The sequence below is a fragment of the Lygodium microphyllum genome, chromosome 22, assembly GCF_053477565.2.
Source record: "Lygodium microphyllum isolate KBCC chromosome 22, Lygodium_microphyllum_v1.1.10, whole genome shotgun sequence".
NCBI lineage: Eukaryota > Viridiplantae > Streptophyta > Polypodiopsida > Schizaeales > Lygodiaceae > Lygodium > Lygodium microphyllum.
Genome location: NC_141156.1, coordinates 29,189,895 through 29,204,187, shown reverse-complemented (window position 1 = coordinate 29,204,187; position 14,293 = coordinate 29,189,895). Strand labels below are relative to the sequence as shown.

The following is a 14,293-nucleotide window of genomic DNA, read 5'->3' as shown; positions in this document are numbered from 1 at the left end:
TCATTTCACGGTTTGGGTGTCCAATAGAATTAGTCAGTGATCAGGGCACACACTTCGTTAATGAGGTGATATCGCATCTGCTCTCTACTTTTCTAATCATTCAAAGAAAATCCTCGCCCTATTACCCTCAGGCTAACGGACAAGCGGAATCCACCAATAAAATCCTAGTCAATGTACTCACAAAAGTAGTATCTACATCTCGGAGTGACTGGGACAACAAGTTAATGGCGGCCTTGTGGGCCTATCGTACGGCTTATAAAACGGCTACAAGCCAGATGCCCTTTAGGCTGACTTATGGAACAGAGGCCATTCTTCCCTTAGAGTTTTTTGTCCCTAGCTTAAGGATAGCAATGCAGGAGCGCTGGGAGGGATGAGACGCTTGGACAAATCGCTTGGTAGAGCTAGAACGTCTCACGGAAACCCGGCTCTTGGCCACCCATGCGCTGGTTTGTGAGAAAGCACAAAGGAAAATGTGGTTTGACAAGCATGTCAAACAACACGACTTTGATCAGGGGGATCTCGTTCTGCTATACTCTGTGAAGGGTCACAAACAGAAAATGAAATTTTGTGGACTTGGACCTTTCCGAGTACGCGCAATTAGTCGAACGGGCAATGTTGAATTAGAGACGCTCGAAGGCGAAGGAATCGACTTTTTCAATGGTAGCCACATAAAAAAATACTATCCTCCTTCCCACCCGTTGCATGAGCCACCTATGTTGGAAGCCCCTGTCAACGTTTGCGTGGCTACTATTATGGAAATAACAGATCAATATGAAGAAGCAGTGGCACCCGCCTACTTACGAATCACTGTCAGTGCGGAGAAGACCTATTCTTTTGATGCTTTGATTGACGAAGGTGCCGATTACAATATCTTGACGCATGACCATTGGACACGCATTGGTCAACCTAAACTGCAGCCCACCAACGCCAAACTCACCCCATTTGGGGGCAATGCTTACATGCTCTTAGGGAAGTGCAAAGTGGTCATTTCTATCGAGTCTGAATGTATACCTGCTTTCTTTCACGTGTTGCCTAACACAAAAGGGGTCGGTAGTAGGTCACTATTGGGTCGTACTTTTAAGAAGCAGACGAATTGTAATGTGGATTATAATCTAGATCGCATCCATCTTGCTATAGGCAATGTGCGCATAGTGACCAATTTCAGCAAGGGCTATTCTGACCCTTTCAACAATGTGAAGCCACCGGTAGGAATCGCTACGACCGCACCTATGCTCCAGTCTACATAGAAGGACACTAAAGTCTCACACCAAGCTCTAGACCCTAGACCCAAACCCACCAAGAGTGCTCACAAGGCCAAGGAGTCTAAGCTTATATGGGTGCCAAAGCGGCAAAGACCACCTCCGGGTAGACCACCCAAACGTGCTTCTAAACACCAAAACAATCAGTCATCACGGCCTAAGAGGCAATTTGGACGCTATCCACATCAGCACACAACCACGCCGTGATGGATCCCCAAGGATCTCTTGCGAGCACAAGGCTACTATGAAGGCAACCCCTGGATTTGGGTGCCTAAGAAGGGCAAGTCTAAAGGCTCATCTCCAAGCAACCTCACTCTAGTGAGAGAGGCTTGCAAACATAGCGTCTGGGCCATAGTTAGCAAACCACTGCCGGCTATGACTAATAAGTCCCAGCTGATTTATTGACCAAAGCAATTGCTAAAAGCCTTAAGCTTACCTCACTCAAAAGAGTTGAATACTTCTGTGACTGTGCACTCAGAACCCAGCACGACTCCCATGCCACCAAAGCTTCCTACAACACTTCAAAGTGCTACGGAGTGCAAAGCCACACTCGTGACCCCAGCAATGGAGTCACTGCTGTCTAGCTCAATTGCACCATCACCACCAGCACGCCTTAGGTCTTCCTATGCGGTGCGCTCTTTCCTTTCCCTAGCTAAAGACCTTGCTAAAACTTCGGGAGATGACCTTGTGACATGCATTAAGGTGTTAGAACACACCTTCACCACATTTGCGAGGAGTTATGAGTGGTTGGACCTAGGTCTTCTTGATGAACAACTTGCTTCAATGTTCATGCATTACCATGCACTTGGGAGGAATACGAGTTTATGACCGTCAAATTCCCCAAGACTGCTGCTGCTGAACTAATCGCAAATAAAGAAATCTCAAAGGAGCAAGCTGTTCTCAGGCGACTAATAACCTCATACCGTAAGCCTCCTCGTTCTACTCTCGAACAAGAATTACATGAGCTCACGCAACTTGCAAGCTCAACTTCCTCATTCTTACAGCAGTGGTTCACTCTGCGGACCCAATGGGAAAAAAAAGACTGTCGCATCATGACAAATGCTGAACAAAGGAGGGCAATCAAGAACATAGAGTACGATCCTACTTATGTGGGACCTCTTTCATTTAGAGTTTTGGCCATTACCCGAAACCAACACTTAGATGACCAGGTCCTTACATTGACTAATTCCTTACAGAAGAAGAACTGCACGTTGCAAGCCGCCTTAATATCGGAGATATTTTCACGATATCTTGACCTATATCTCCCAAGTTTCTGTACAACCCTGTGAACTCGATCATCACGCTCAACTGGAGTACAACCCTGCATTTTATGAGTGGCTGTTGGCCGAAACACCCCCATCACAATCACCTTTTGATATCCTCACCACTTCATTCAAATCCTAGGAAGGATTTTCATCTTTCCGAGGGGGAGGAAGGCCAAGAAGGCATAAATAATTGTTGAAAGGTTGAACTCAGTAGTGATCAAAATAAACAATTAGTGAGCAAAATTGTTCAAGTTCCTTGCATTCCTGTTTGTGTAATTTTCATGCTTAGCTTCATTTAGCCATGTTTTCCTTTTCCACTTGTGATTAATGAAAAGTATTTTTGCTGGGCAGGAACCCAAGATGGCTCATCACGATCGTGCTCATAAGCTTCCCTTCACGGAAGAAGAAAAGCAAAAGTACATGCTGAATTTGGAAATTCAAGCTTACGGACGGCTGAATTTCCAAACCGTCCACAACCTATCCAGGGTCGTGGAAACGGAGGAAGCAGCTAAGTAGGTCATAGAAAAGTGCAAAATGACCAAGTATGTGGAGAAGGCAGAGCAATGGGTGGATCATGCAAGGTGTGTTGAGTTCTTATGAACTTTCGACTCTGCCTCCAAGAGTGCCACGGTGACTGTGGGAAGGGGGGATGCTGCCAGGCAAGGCAGGGAGCCCTTAAGTAAGGAACTGGTAGAAAAGGCACTAGGCCTAGAATCAAGGGCCTTAAAGAGACCAAAAAGGGATGCCTTCACCATGCTAAAAATGGACAGGAACCAGGTGCGATCCAACGACGGAGTCAACATCCAGGACATCCTTGATGATGAAATCCGCATGCGTGCTAAAGTCATGCACACCCTCTTCTCCAGCCATCGATACACTGCCTATATGGGCAGAATAAATGTGCCTGTGCTCGAAAGCCTCACGGGCAATGCACCAGAAGAGGTCGACTAGAATGAGTATGCAAGACACACAATCGAGAAGGCCACCATAGTGCTGGATCTGGGAAACCAACCTGCTGGAGGTGAATCCCCAACAAAAGATAGGAAGAAGGCCACCTCCAAAGCATCATTCATTGGATATGGAGGTGTACTAACCGCCCTCATTGAAGAAGCGGCAAAGGAGGCAGGAGCAACAGAGGAGGGGCAGGAGAGACCGCCACTCTCACCACACTATGAAGAATCCTCTAGCTCTAACAAGGAAATAGAAATTGATGAGAGTAGCGATGAAGAAGAAAAGCAAGAGGAACAGTGCCAGCAGCAGCAAAGAGAGCAGCGCGCTAAGCGCTTCCAACAGCAAAGGGAAGAAGAAAGGAGGAAGAAAGAGAAAGAAAAACTGCAAAAAGCGCAAAGAGTGTCAAGAGCCCAGGAAGCAGAGAGGAAAAGGAAAGAAAAAGAGGATGCACAAAGAATGGAAGAGGAGTCTAGAAAGGCCGAAGAGGAGAGGAAAAGAAGGGCCGAGGAGGAGGAAGGAAGAAGGAACAAGAAGATGTGGAACTTGCAATTTGCCTATCTGTGGAGCAACATCAACCATAGTGATAGGAAACGGCCGGAACAGCCCCCCGGCACGCGGAATCGCCGTCCCCGGAATGTTTCCGTCATGGACCGCGTTTCCAAATGATGGAACGTTCCCTGTCCCATTTCAGACAGGGAACGCCACGTGGCAAAACTTACCTGCGCTTAAGTTGGATTTCCACCCACATGTCGTGCAGTGTAGGGGTTCAAGTCTTGCCAGTGGATAAAACACTTGAAACTCAACTTTGGGGCAGCCTGGATAAGCTGGTCACTTTTTTGCTCTCGTGGACAACTTCCTGAATACCCATGCATTCAACACCTTAGCACAGGCTCATGTACTCCGATATTTTCTGGACTACTGTAAATCCTCCCTTTTCCTTCCCACAGGCCATTCCAGCAGCTCATATACAAAGGTCTAATCTAGACCCATGAAGTGTAGCATTAGCTTGACATGACCAGAGAAATTAAAAAATCTGCTGCTTGCAGCTCCTGAACACCACTTTGCTTCCAGTGCCAGAAATGTGGAATGTGAAATGGTGTTAACTGCATTACTATTATGCTCTTCTAAATCCCATTCTGGATACGTCCTAGGCCAAGAGAAATAAGGAGATCACTTTATACAGACCTCGGATCGTCAGAACCTTTTCCTCAATTTGACAAAAGGGCTTTTCACTATTGAAATTTTGCCCTTTTACTGCTTCAACTTGTTGCGGTTCTTCTATTATAATAAAAGACCCACCGTATCTTGTAACTTTAGGTTGATAATTGGTGAGATTGCATGCACCATGAGAGTTCCAAGTTTATTGGACTGGTTTTTTGTTGGTGGTTTCCTGTTTTCAAGCTCATTTAGTTGACATTCCTCAGAACCATACATATTGCTTCATCAATAAGCTGTTTTAATTAAAAGGCCTAAACAGAATGCTTTATGCATGAACAGGAAGTTAAAATTTGTGACAGCATCAAGGATGCTGGCTTTGAAGCTCAAGACATTCTACATAGGCTCGATGAGGAAAGCATAAGAACATGCAGACTGCGCATCAAGGGCATGACTTGCACATCATGCTCAACTTCTATTGAATCTAGTCTAAGTTTGTTACCTGGTGTGAAAAGAGCTGTTGTTGCCCTAGCAACAGAGGAAGCTCAACTTGATTACAATCCTAACTTGGTTAGTTACAAGTAGCTCATGAAGGCTATTGAAGATACAGGCTTCGAGGCTGTTCTCATAAGTGTAGGTGAAGCGAATGATAAGTTGACTTTGAAGGTCGAGGGTGCCTATTCCATTGAAGGCATAAACTTGATTAAGACTTCCTTGGAAGCCCTGCCAGGGGTAAAATCTGTAGAAATGGAATTACATGTTGAGACAGTGATGGTGTCATATGATCCTGATCAGACAGGACCTCGGTGTTTTATAGAGGTCATTGAATCCACGGGATTTCCCCTTTATAATTTTAAAGCAAGTGTTTGCAATCCTCCGGGAATTGGTGGGCCTGATAGGAGTGGAGAGATTGCACATTACAAGGTCTCTTTCCTTTGGAGTTGCATCTTTACCATCCTTGTATTTCTTCTCTCAATGGTGTTGATGTACGTTCCTGGAAACAAAGAATGTCTGGATACCAAAATTGTCAACATGCTAACGATTGGCCAAGTGTTACGCTGGCTCTTATCTACTATTGTACAATTAGTTTTTGGAAGACAATTTTATGTGGGTTCTTATAAAGCCCTCCGCCAAGCTGCAGCCAATATGGATGTGTTAGTGGCCCTAGGCACAAATGCAGCTTACTTTTACTCTGTATATATTGTCTTGCGTTCTGCAACCTCTACAAACTTTGTGGGAGCAGATTTTTTTGAGACAAATGCCATGCTGATATCCTTCATACTTCTGGGGAAATACTTGGAAGTTTTAGCTAAGGGGAAAACTTCAGAAGCCATCGCCAAGCTTATGGAGCTTGCTCCAGATATTGCTGTCTTGCTTGTTACAGATGTAGATGGCAATATCATTTCTGAAAGGGAGATCATACATTTTGATTTTTTAAATGCCGTTCCCGTTCCCACATCCCCATTCCCTAGGTTTGGCATTCCCGTCCCCGTTCCCCGTTCCCGTTCCCCGTTTCATGTTTCTATGACATCAACAGTAAAGAAAGCAAACCCTGCCCTAGGAGGATGAGAATCCGGATACGAGCTTGAACGTGCTAGATCCCATCCCACCACCGGGCACGCAGAGGGCAAGGGCAAGGAGGCCATCATGCCTGTCCCTACCAGTTTTATGCCAACTAGCCCTACTGCTTTCATAATAACCATCCCCACTCAGGAACTTTGCCAAAGGATGATGAGAGGAATATGGTCACATGGCTGCAGTTCCTGGTGAAAAGGGAGTTGGCAAGAGAAGCGAGCGTGGCCACCCTAGTGTTAGGAGTGAAGAGGGCAGCCACGACTGATGTGGAGCCAAGGCTAGAGCTTAAAAGACAGAAAATAGAAGCCATTATCACTGCCACCACCATGTCCCATCTCCCACCTCTAGCAGGCCAGTATGATGAGTACGTTAAAGTGTTGCTCTCGAAGCTAGAAAAGGCCAAGGAAGAGAAGAGAACTGCCATGGAAGAGTTGGCAACAGAGCGAGAATTAAGAGCCACTCTCCAGCTGGAGAAAACTAAACAGATAGTAGAATACCAAAGGGAGATTGATGTGCTAAAGGAGGAAGCTAGCAATAGAGATGCAGAAGAAGCAAAAGCCCTAAAGGAACGTGATGCTGCCTGGGAGGGAATAAGAAAAATCCTAATGGATCGCCTCAACGGAGAGAGGGAGACCACTGCTCACCTATGATGCAAGAATGACCAGCTCACTGTAGTTAACCTGGAGGCACAAAACCAGCTTGAGAAGATCAAACAGGAGACTGTAGAGTTAGACCAGTTAAGAGGAGAGAAGGTGTGAAGAATGCAGGTGAAGCTAGATCAGCTCAATGGGTAGATCGCCAATGAACACTAGGAGCAGTCCTGCCTACACCGCAAGCTCAAAGACTAAGAGCAACGACTCATGGCTATGACCCTCCATCAGAGGGAGAGCCTGGAAGATATGGAGAAGAGAGAAAAGGAATTGGCTGATCACAACGAAAGGAGGGTACGAGACATGGCACGCCGATTGGCCAAAGCAGAAGGAGATAAAGTGTTGGCTGAAAATCAGGTAGAGACTGCCCAGCTCTCTATGATAGCCCAACAGTACACTTTCCTCAACACGCTGCTGCACTCCACCAAAATAGAAGAAAACAAGGCCAATGATCAGCTCTACAGAAGAGGCTAGCCCTTGCACGCAGAGCCCTAGTAGCAAGCCTGCACGTACCACTGCAACTAGGAGGCCCGCCGCAGAGCCTGGAGGAGCAAAGAAAATACCTTACACAGGTAGGCCTGACGGTGCAAGAAATTGATGAACTTGGCTTCACAGAAGAGAAGGCGCAAGAAGACGTGCAAGCAGAAGGGGGTGAACCAGAGTTTTTGATCTGGGACCTCAGGAGGAGGACTACGTTCCACCACCACCCCCTCCTCCACGACAAGATGAAGTGCAATCCATTGGCATATCCGTTGAGAGGAAAGCAGCCCTGGCTAAGCACAGAAGAGAAATGGTGGAGAAGGCAAGGAAGAAGCTGAACATTAGACCTGTCCCAAGACAACTTGCTCCTCTCCCACCGCACCCTGAGGACCTCCCCGCTGGATTCCATGCAGAGTTGATCATCTGGGAACAACAGGAATGTGCCCGCAACCCCTTCGACTTGAGCTTTGAGCTTCCCACTACACTAAATAGGGTAATGCCCATTGAACTTGTAAACGATGTAATCACTATGGGTGCAAGGCTCAAGGAGAAGTGGCTAGCGGAGCGAGAGGCCAACCCAACTGCTCGGGGAGCCGAGGACCGCGAATTTTGGCATGATAAAGTCCTCCAGGTGCCTAGATTGGTGGAGGGCTATAATTGCCAACCCACCTGGAGAAGACACATTTTTGATGTCAACCTTGATGCTTGGATGGCATTTTGTAATACCCTCCCTTCTGAGAGAAAGACCCCACTTTCATGCCATATCCTTGAAGGGTAGGCATGGATTTTAACCCATCCATCCACGCCAGGTTCGACTTCCCTATTATCTATAACGCCAACAGCACCTCCTATAAGGATGCCCTTGTATTTACCTTCCCTAATTTGTACAGTTCCATAGATAGATTCCTTAGTGAGTTCACATCCTGTCCTGACCCCACCTTCATAACAACCTGTAATTATCTTAGACTAATTAGGGTCATAATCCACCAAGAGCCTGCACCTCAAGAACGCCACCTCCCATCCGTTTACTTTGACCCCAATGCCATAGATAGCAGCACCATGACTCACCTCATGATGCGCGCTACTCTTTTGCCATCCTTCTGTATTGCACTGCTTGAGGATATGAGAGATAGTAAATTCACACAGTGCAACCACCCTTTCCTTTCCACCACCACTCTCAAAACCTACCTCAATCTCAAGGGCTACTTGCTGAGTTGCAGATTCCTTAACAAAGCCCCTCACCCTCCACGATCCCCTACCCACCATTCGGATGATGAGGATTAAACTCCTGTCATGCCCTTGTATCACATGCATCTATCTATAGCCTCTTCAAAAAAAAAAAAGAGAAAAAAGCAAAAGCCACAAGGCAACAAAAGAAAAGGTGAGCTGGAAAGAAGAGACAACATCAAAGAATAGCAAAGCCCAGGGATGAATCTACTACTAAGCAAAGATAAGAGAGAGAGGACTTCACATGATGCGCTTGCAACTTCCCTTTGCCTTGTTGTACACCACAGTCATTGCACCTAGGGTTCTCTCTAGCCCCTTCCCCACTTCACACTTAGGGCACATCAAGAGCAGGACTTTCAGACATGTCACCCTAAGACTTGCACTGCACCTCCAACGACGCAGGAACTGGGTCCTCAAGTGTTGGACATTACCAAGGGATTGCCCAAGGTTAGACCCATCTCCCAATTCCACTGCCACGGGCACCACGCACTACACCGAGAGGCAGACACACCCCTTAGGGAGTGCACAACTTTTCTTGTAGGTTATGTTCGAGTTTCAAGAACTGGCTGCTCAGTTGAAGAAGATCACCCATGGCATCCTTTAATGACCAAAACTTTTTCCATGTGCCGGACATGATACCATTGCTGCTGTTTTAGGAGCTTTTCCGCAATGGTTTGGATGAACCAACATGCTTCATGTCACCAACCATCTGGCTGCTGATGGCTACCATGATTGAACCAAATCAAGCAAAAGGAGTACTCAGTAATAGATTTGCCATTGGCATAGATCTTGGAACCTCATCTTCCAAAGATGCATGCCTAACGCCTTAAGATCTACGGATCGCTTATTGATTCCACAAGCCTAAAGATTTTCAATGCAAGGGTGAAGATCTTCAACGCAGCATTGAAGATCTTGAAATCAAAGACAAAGATCTTCAAATCAAAGACACAGATCTTCAATGCGAAGACGAAAATATCTTTGTCAAAGCGGACTTTTGGGGGGATTCCTCCAGGATAAATCCCTCTAATACCATCCTCTTAAGGGATTGCTTATTGATCAAGCATTTCTGATGCTCGAAAGATGACCGGCTACATATTTTTCACTAGCCAACTAGAAAACCTATCAGCCGTTGCAAAATGGAAGCCACAACTGTGTGAGAAATGCTGAGCACCTTCATGAAGCCTAAAGCACGCCAGAATCTCTCCTGGTCATCGTCATTAAACTCCATCACCTCTCATTCACACCCTCACCTTTGAATCTGTATCATCTACCCACTAGTTCCTCTTAGCAGCAGACCCAACTATCCTACTACTTCCCACCGCCGTGCCATGGGACTGGCACTTGGTTAGGAGGGGGGTAATGTTTATCGTATTTATCGCAACACAGAGGAGTGGTAAGATGGAGCAGAGGAGTGAAAAATGGAAAAAAAGGAAATAGCAAAAAAGTCATAGGATAATAAGGGAAAGGCACCTTGACCGGTAACCTGACCCCGAAAAAATTTAAATGTTTGGGCACGACCCCCAGAAAGTCTCAGTGTTGCCTCAAGACAGCAAAAGAGTAAAACACACACCATTAAATGTGGAAGCGCTCCCAAATCCTTGTAAGAGAGTGCCAGGCTCGCTCCTATGCAAATTGTATGCATTAGTTGGGAATAGGATAAATTAGAATGGTGGGAAATGAGAAATGGGATTAAGGCCAATGGCCGGCCTTGTAAAAAAAGGGAATGACCGCCCAAAGAAGGGAGGGCATGTATATAAAGTTCAAAAGTGAATGAGAAGCTCATTCTTTTGTGTGGAAAAAAGTGGCTCTCTTCTTCTTCTTCTCTTCTTCTCTTCTTCTTGCTTGTGTGTGCTCTTGAGAGAGGGAGTGTGAGAGTGTGAGGGAGTGAGTGTGTGGGAGTGAAGGATCAAGAGGGTGAAGCTCTTCACCATCTCCTCTTCTCTTCTTCTCTTCAAATCAAAGACACAGATCTTCAATGCGAAGACGAAAATATCTTTGTCAAAGCGGACTTTTGGGGGGATTCCTCCAGGATAAATCCCTCTAATACCATCCTCTTAAGGGATTGCTTATTGATCAAGCATTTCTGATGCTCGAAAGATGACCGGCTACATATTTTTCACTAGCCAACTAGAAAACCTATCAGCCGTTGCAAAATGGAAGCCACAACTGTGTGAGAAATGCTGAGCACCTTCATGAAGCCTAAAGCACGCCAGAATCTCTCCTGGTCATCGTCATTAAACTCCATCACCTCTCATTCACACCCTCACCTTTGAATCTGTATCATCTACCCACTAGTTCCTCTTAGCAGCAGACCCAACTATCCTACTACTTCCCACCGCCGTGCCATGGGACTGGCACTTGGTTAGGAGGGGGGTAATGTTTATCGTATTTACCGCAACACAGAGGAGTGGTAAGATGGAGCAGAGGAGTGAAAAATGGAAAAAAAGGAAATAGCAAAAAAGTCATAGGATAATAAGGGAAAGGCACCTTGACCGGTAACCTGACCCCGAAAAAATTTAAATGTTTGGGCACGACCCCCAGAAAGTCTCAGTGTTGCCTCAAGACAGCAAAAGAGTAAAACACACACCATTAAATGTGGAAGCGCTCCCGAATCCTTGTAAGAGAGTGCCAGGCTCGCTCCTATGCAAATTGTATGCATTAGTTGGGAATAGGATAAATTAGAATGGTGGGAAATGAGAAATGGGATTAAGGCCAATGGCCGGCCTTGTAAAAAAAGGGAATGACCGCCCAAAGAAGGGAGGGCATGTATATAAAGTTCAAAAGTGAATGAGAAGCTCATTCTTTTGTGTGGAAAAAAGTGGCTCTCTTCTTCTTCTTCTCTTCTTCTCTTCTTCTTGCTTGTGTGTGCTCTTGAGAGAGGGAGTGTGAGAGTGTGAGGGAGTGAGTGTGTGGGAGTGAAGGATCAAGAGGGTGAAGCTCTTCACCATCTCCTCTTCTCTTCTTCTCTTCTCTCGTGCGCACGGCTATGGAGGATGGAGCTCATGGGAGAGGGATTGAAGTTGCTTGAGCTTGCCACAAGGATCGTGGAGCTACCGGTGTGCAAGGGAGAGTAGGGTACTCGATTGAGCATCAAGGTAAGCTCACTACACTCGTAAGGTAGGCATGGTGCGTCGGCTATGTGAGAGGTAGCCATGGCCGCTCGGCTTGAAATGCTTGATCAATAAGCGGTCCGTAGGTCTCGGGGTAGATCTTGTAGCTCCCCTCCACAAGTATTAGAGCTTGTTAATGAGCTTATTTGGGACCAAGGGAGAAGGCAACAAACCGTGAATTGGAAAAAATTCACCTATTTTTTTGTGGGAAGAAAGAGGGTAGCATTGAGCATGATATGCCTTAGTAATTGTGGGCATTTTGACATTTGGTATTGAAGCTTCTATAGCCTAATGGGATGCTAATAATGCCCATCATTAGTCATACCATAAGCAACCCTACATTAGCCATATTTAGATAGTGTGAACAAGCTTGAATTGCATTTGGTTTTCATAAAATGCTTGGTAATGTACATGGCTTCAACCTCATGCATTTGGACATGATTAGAAAAAGTAAATATTTAGATCCAAGAGGTAATAGTAGGCTAGACTCTATCCTGAAACTTGGATTGATTGTATTTGAAACTGTGGAGCATGTTGAAGCTTCATTGCTATTTGCAAATGCTTGGACTTGTGCCACATGAGTTGGGGATGTTTTGTGGATGTATTGAGAATTGAATGCTCATTTCTAAACTATGTCATCATTGGCTATGATGACTGAGTGCTATGGCTAGTCATAGCCTATTTGAAACTTGTATGGCACTGCTACTACTAGTTGTATGAACAACTATTGATACTCATATGATCTTGCATTGAACCCCAAGGGTTATGGTACATGTCAAAAATGTTCTAAGGCTGATTTGAGCTTAAGATACTCTTGTTTTAGGAGAGAATATATTGTTGGTCATTCATAGACTGTTGGTTTCAATTTGCTTGTCAGTTAGACAACTTGTTTACATAAGGGATATGCAAGAGATGAAGTCTACATGAACATGCTATTATTAATAGATGTTTTGCCACATGTTTGGAGAAGTTTTTTGACATGTCTTGAGCTGGAATTTATTGGTTATTACAGAGTTTTATTGTCATAAAGTTAGTGGACTGAAATTGTCCTAGTTCGATAGTGAGCTATGTATGCATCTAGAATGAAAGGTTTGGAACTCCCATGTCTACAATATGCTCACATGAGTTGAAGTAAACTGATTGCAGAGTACAAATACATGTATTTGTGCTGCTTGATGGATGCTATACAAATATCTTGATCAGTGAAAGGGTGACTTGTTTGCAAGGTGTCAGGCATGAACTATTAAGACTATAGTGCATATATAGAGCTGCCATCATGGCAAATGTTGAAAAGTTAGACAATATCACTCAAATAGTAGGTGAGAAGCTGGATAATAACTATGCTATTTGGAAATTCCATATGGATAACTTTCTCATCAAGAAAGGCTATTGGGATTTAGTGATAGGTGCTAAAGTTGAGCCCAAGCTTCCTAAAAAGGCTCAACCAACTGCTAAATAGTTGAGTGCACATCATGCTTGGATGGAAAGAGCCCAAAAGTTTTACACGAGCTGTCACTATGCATCTCAAGTGCTATGGTAATGCAGATCATGAACTGTAACACATTGGAAGATGCATGGAATATCATGATGAGATATTATGGTACTACTACAAGTGCAAGGAAGATACAACCAAAATAGAAATTCAATACCATGGACAAGAAAGGATGATCTATCCATAGCAAATCAACTAGTAACTATTGGAACTAAAGTAGAGGATAAGGATTTGGTTGCAGTGACCTTGAATAGTGTAGGACCTGAATATAAGCCATTTGACACATCTATTTTAGTGAGATCTAAAATGCTATATTTGAATGAGTTAATCTCATTTCTTATTCACGAGGAAGTGAAATTGTGTTTGGCTACTAGCTCAAGTAGCTCGAAAGACAGAGGTGCAATGTTGTACTCTAACCAGAGAGGCCGTGGTAGTCGTGGTAAGGGTTACTTCCATGGTAGAGGGACTCATCAAAATGCATCTCAAGATATGCAAAATCAACAAGGTCATAATGCTAGAGGTGGTGGATACTCTTGAACAAGGGGAAGATCTAACTCTAGCGGCAGAGGATCTTGGTAGTCTCACAGACTACACATGAAAATGCAAAGAAGGATAAGGACTGTCACCTATTATGGCAAGTATGGCCACATTGCTAAAGAATGTTGGAAAAATCAAGCAAATAAAAGAGGTAGACAACATGGTCACTATGCCTTGTCTAGTCTTGTAGAGCATGAGAGTGGTGACAAGTTATTTGCCATGACTTATGTACGAAACAAGGCTACTCAACATGAGAAATCAGATGACATATGGTATATTGATTCAAGAACATCAAATCACATGATACTACATGGAGAGGGATTTGATGAAATGAAAGCAGGTATAAATGGCTATGTATGCACTAGAGATGACAATCAACATGGCATAGCTCATATAGGAGTTATTCCACTGGTCATGCCTGATGATAAGAAGAAAAAATGTATGATGTTTTACATGTTCTGTCAATCACAAATAATTTGTTATCTTTTAGCTAGATGGTTGACCAAAACTTGCAAGTACGCTTTAACAAAGATGGTTGTTTTATAGAGGAATATGGCAAAGGTTACCAGCTGATTTCAAAAGGAAAAAAACA

General features: G+C 44.6%; 1 pseudogene; it reads left to right on the top strand.

Annotated features, from left to right (window-relative positions):
• Positions 1-1,634: 1,634 nt before the first annotated feature.
• On the top strand, positions 1,635-6,199 carry LOC148016988 (putative copper-transporting ATPase HMA5 pseudogene; annotated as a pseudogene).
• Positions 6,200-14,293: the final 8,094 nt, after the last annotated feature.